The following is a 5261-nucleotide window of genomic DNA, read 5'->3' on the forward strand; positions in this document are numbered from 1 at the left end:
ACAGCATCAGCTAGACTGCCCAAGCCAGTGTTTTGCAAGGAGGGGAAACCCCAGCCCATATATTACAACTTTCCAATTAACCCCCAAAAAACCCAAACAACAACCCAAACCCAAAACCTCCAGTAAAATTAAGGACTATTGTTGTTACATCAGAGGTGAGAAATGGACTGAGGGTGGGGGAAGCAGGTGTCTGATGGGTGTTTTAAATGCCACAGGGTATTTCCCCAAGTCCTACTCTCCTGAGACAGTAGGACCCTGAAGATGGCTGTTATGGGAAGCAGTAGGGCAAGGAAGATTAGGCAAATTTAGCCAGGTTAAAGCTGGCACCCTCAGGCTACCAGGGATCAGGCTGAGTCAGAGATGAGAGAAGCTGCAGAGGTGGTAAAAAGATGCAGGAATATCACTTTTTTGTTTGAAAAGTTTGACTGTGCAGTGCTCACAAGGACAGAGAAAAGAAATGAGTACAGACAGCAGGAGGGATTAGAGATGCCAAATCCAAGAGAGAAGTTGGCACTGCAGAGAGACAGCTGACAGAGAAGGCACATAACAGCTGCTCTCCTCTGCTGATTAAGACATCTCAGCATCAAAACCTCTAGAAATTAATGTTGTTCCAAAAAAATACCATTCCCTCTATTTTTTTCAGTCCAGAGTATTTTCATGGTACTGATGTTGCTTTCCTCAATAGACTCAGAGGTTTTGACAGTGGTATCAAAAGGAAAAGGATCAATGAATGAACTGGAGCAAGAGAGACTAGGATGAGAGGAGGACTCAAGGCACACATCCTCAGCTCTCTCCCAAACAAAACACCAGCTCCTACCTTATGGTCAGACCCAAATCCAAATCCCTTTGCCAAGCTCCTTCTAGTGATGCTACAATGCAGTGCTGAGGTTTTGATTTGGAGCTGGTGGGGAAAAACCTACCTCCTAAGTATTTGTTTCCCCCATAAGTGTCATGCTAGCACCTGGAATCATCTAGCACCCAATCCCTCCTCTTAACAAAGGTGTTCAGCATTGCAAAGCAGCCAGCTTCCTGAGCCACTGCCTGCTTTGCAGGTGGACAGAGCACAGCTGGTGGCTGCATGTGCAGGGGGGAGAAGCCACCTTGGCTCCTCTGCACTCAAGGGGCTTGAGCAAAGGTATCACTCCTGTTATGTGAAGCCTGACTAAATACAGTCTGTGTTTGACAGCATTAATGTGAGACATAATGCAGTAGCTAATGAGAATATTTAAGTGTTTGGAGAACAGCATTGATATTCTAACTCCTCCTGGAAGCAAGCCTTAAAGCTACAAATGCTGTGATATGCAGCTGATGGAAGTTACCAGCATGGTTGTCAGTGCAGAGGTGTGCACAAGCTTGGTATGCTAGGCCTTTAAAATTTCTGCTTCTCCTCACTGGAAAAAAACATGTCACAGGGGGCTGTATGCTGGAGATCTGAATTACAGACACACACAGGGCTCACCCTAATACTAGACCTCTGCACCAGACCAACATCCCTCTCCCCTGGCCTCCTGATAGCACCGGAGCTTGTTAACCCACTTTTCTGTGTCTACCATTGAGTTTCCTTTACAGACAGAGAAAACAAGCACTTTTAAGGGACTAACCATTTGTCCTATTTCAGGTACCTATTTCAGGATGAAATGTATCACAGACTGTCTGAAGTCTCTGTGTCACTTCTGAAGGGAAGTGACCACCATGCTGATCTTGTCCTACCAACAAGATGCACCATGCCCTTTCCCAAAACGCATGAAAGGTGAGCTCCTGAAACCCCTCTCTCTCCCCACCTCCTGTGCCAGCTGCACACTCCCTTCACTTCTATTTCTAGCATTTTTATACTGCTCTCCTCTGGGCAACAGGCTCCAGCAAAACCAGCACATCGCCTCGACAGTCTGTTGGGATGAAAGCTCACAGGTGTTGTATCTGTTCTGAGCCACTTGGCTGCCTGTGCTGCTTCTTGTTGCTGAGGCAAAATGCAAGGTGCAGTAATTGCTATCCACACTGTGCCCACTGCAGCTGGAAACTGTGGCTGGACAGGTACCTTGGGCCAACTTAGCCAGATGTGTGTGACCAGATTGTCAGGTCCTATAAATTCATATTCATCAGTCAGCTTGGCTGAATTCTCTAATTCAAGGCTGTGACTTCATAAGCTGTGAATAGAGTGCCCAGTTTCTGACTGGCTACTGTCTGACCTAATACGTCTTTCTGCACACAAGGACTACCACATCTTGTTGCCCTTGGTCAAAATAAGCCAAGGACAGACCCCCAGCTCTGCCTTACATCAGGGACCAGTTTTGACACTGCTGGCACAAGCACCAGGCAGCTCCAGAGCCACTGGGCTTGTCAATAGCTCAGCACTGACAGCAGTAATCATAGACACATTAATGGGTAGTTTCAGCTCCTAAAATTTCATCTTTTTACAATCACTCCCTGCTTAGAATTCAGTGCCTTGGGAACAATATGTATTTGCTAATCACAAGTTGAAAATACAACAATAACAGAGTCTTAGATGGAAAGCTCTCTCCAGCCATCTCCCTGTGCCCGCCCCTGCTCCTACTGGAATCGCAGAGATCTGTGCCAGACAACCGCAAAGCAGTGTGATGTCAGTGCTCTCAGGAGGCAAAATACAGCCATGATCTGGGGCCAACTTTGTCCTCACATCAGTTGGCAGCTTGGGGTAACCTGCTCCAAGCAGCAGATTGGACATATGTGCCCATCAGACGTGTGTATGTCTGGTGAGTCACAGTACCCTGATTTCTTTCCTTTTCAGAAGGAAATGACTGATGAAAATGATTGTATGAAACAGGCACTGCATGCATGCAAACAGGTAATGCGGAGGCACAGTCTGCCCAGAGTGGGCAGAGGTCAGGACAGGGTTGGTGGCTTTAGGTATGAAGACATCTGTATGGAGTGCCAGACCCTCCTCCTGGAGAGCGGTCAGCACTCCTCTGATTCCTGTACTGTCATTATGGCTCACTTGGTCTAAACTTATTGCTGGTTGGTGTAGCTGGACAGGAAGCATTCCCACAGTCCCCTGGGAGCCTAGAAAAGCTGGATGGACACTATCAATGCAGCTCTGAGCAAGAGACCAGCAGCAATTTGGCTTATACCTCTGAAGGACAGAAGCCAGCTTCCAGTGTTTTCTCCACTATGAGCTTCATCCTGTGAAGATGCTGAGCAGGTGTGACCTGGGGCAGCCCAGCCTTCAGACAGCTTTCTTGGTGTACAGAGTACATAGCTCCATCAGAGAATCCCCAAAATAAAAGCTGGCCCCACAGTCAAAGCATCATCTGTCATGACAAGGTTTATACACTTCCTGCAGATGTGTCATGCACCAAGCTCCATTGGAAAGAGGGTTATCAGACCCTTTGACTGGCTTGAAGTGATAAATCCTATCTCCAAGTTCATCCAGTTTGCAATGATTTAAATTCCTGAAGTGCTTGAACTGAGATGTTCTCCCCTAATGCTGTCAATATGCTTTTCCTTAGCCTTACTCATATTTGTTTTAATCTTCAAAATGCTAACAAGTTATAAAAGAATACCAATAAAGAACAAAAAAAGCTCCACAAAACAAAACAAAAAAAAACCCAAATAAACAAACACACACAAACAACCCACTACCGAAACTCAAGCAACCCAAAACACCCCAAAAAGCCAGAGAAGTCTCAACCAATATTAGGACAGAATAAATAAACAAGACAGAAGAAATTTAAATCTCTGGGACAGTAGAAGCACTTTTCAATAGTCAAGATGACCTATTCATTTATATGCAAATTTCTTCTAGTAATTACAAAGAAATTAAACACTCATTGTTCAAAATCCAACCCAAGCCCAGCTGTAGGACCACATCACACATTGGGTGTGATTGAGCTGAGCTTATTCAGCACAGCACCAGCACTGTGCACAGCTGAACTGGTGGTCCTACAGCACGGAAGGGAGTTAAACCTTCCAGGAAAAGATGCTCAGGGCAGAAGAGGCAGGAGAAGACGAAGAGTTGCCTGCTTCCTTAGAGCATGAATGAAAGAGGAGGAAAGAGGAATACAGATGTGTCCTTGCTTACCCACAAGCACTCTAGGCAGGCATAAAGCCTACAGTTTTTCTGTAGCAAAGGAGCCTCATCCCTGCCCTTCTGCCCTTGTCAGCTAGAAAGGCACTGTGTTTGTCCTATTTAATTTATCAGAAACAGCTTCATTTCTATTGCCAAAATGCTTAGCAAACCCTAAAGGCATTTCATGGGTCTTTTGGCAAACCCTCTTCATTTACGAGAATTCTTTAACCTATGATTACATGAGTCCTGTACCCACATATTTTATAATATTCCATATTGCATAAGGGTCTATAGAATAAAAATCCCATAGAAGTTATTCTATTTTATACAGGAATCTACATGCTTATGCTAAACTGCTTTCAGTAGGAAGCAAGTATTAAATCCAAGGAGATGTTTCTTGGTTTTCCTTAAGACCTAAACGGATGTATATATACTGCGGGGAGAGGTGGACAAAGGTTAAGCACTATAGAAGTATTTTGAATGTCAGTGGGACAAAGGAAAACCTGGAATTACTAACTGGAAATACTTTTCCTGAAAACAGTAAATGGAATTGTAGGTGACAAAACTGTACAAGTGCTCAGCCAGCAGCCACAGCTCTGGTGTGCATTTCCCAGGGAGGCTGAGCACAGCAGGCTGCCAGTGTGCTAAGAGGCAGCTCAGGAACATCACTGCAGCACCTGACAGCAGCCACCCCCAGTCCTGAGGCAGGAATCTGAATTTCTGTTCCACTTTCACTGCAATAGGAATTGAAGCTTACTTCTTTTTAAGACCTAGATTTAATAGATCTTCTACTTATTCTCCCAGTGATCAGTTCACTCAATCCAGATACCAGTTACAGGGCTGGATCAACTCTTCATTCAACACCATCATGACTTTAACACTCTTCCTTGTTTGATCAATTAATTATTAAAGATTTTCTTTTCCCTACTTATTCTTAGTAATTTCATACCAATCAACTTAAATAAGCAGCTGTAAATTGTAAATGACAGACTGAAGTCTTACACAACAGACTTATTCTGCTGGACAAGTATATTCACACTCTGTTAAACTTCCAGTTGAATTCAGTGATACACCTCAAAGGACTCACATACGTGTGATTGCACATGTTAATCTCAACCTTTTGACTCAGGCGAATTCCTCTTCACTATTCCTGCTGGAAATCTCTCTTGTCACTCTATGTTTTTTTTCTGCATAGTGAATGCATAGAAGAATTCTGCAC

This window comes from Pithys albifrons, chromosome 5 (assembly GCF_047495875.1).
Source record: "Pithys albifrons albifrons isolate INPA30051 chromosome 5, PitAlb_v1, whole genome shotgun sequence".
Lineage (NCBI taxonomy): Eukaryota > Metazoa > Chordata > Aves > Passeriformes > Thamnophilidae > Pithys > Pithys albifrons.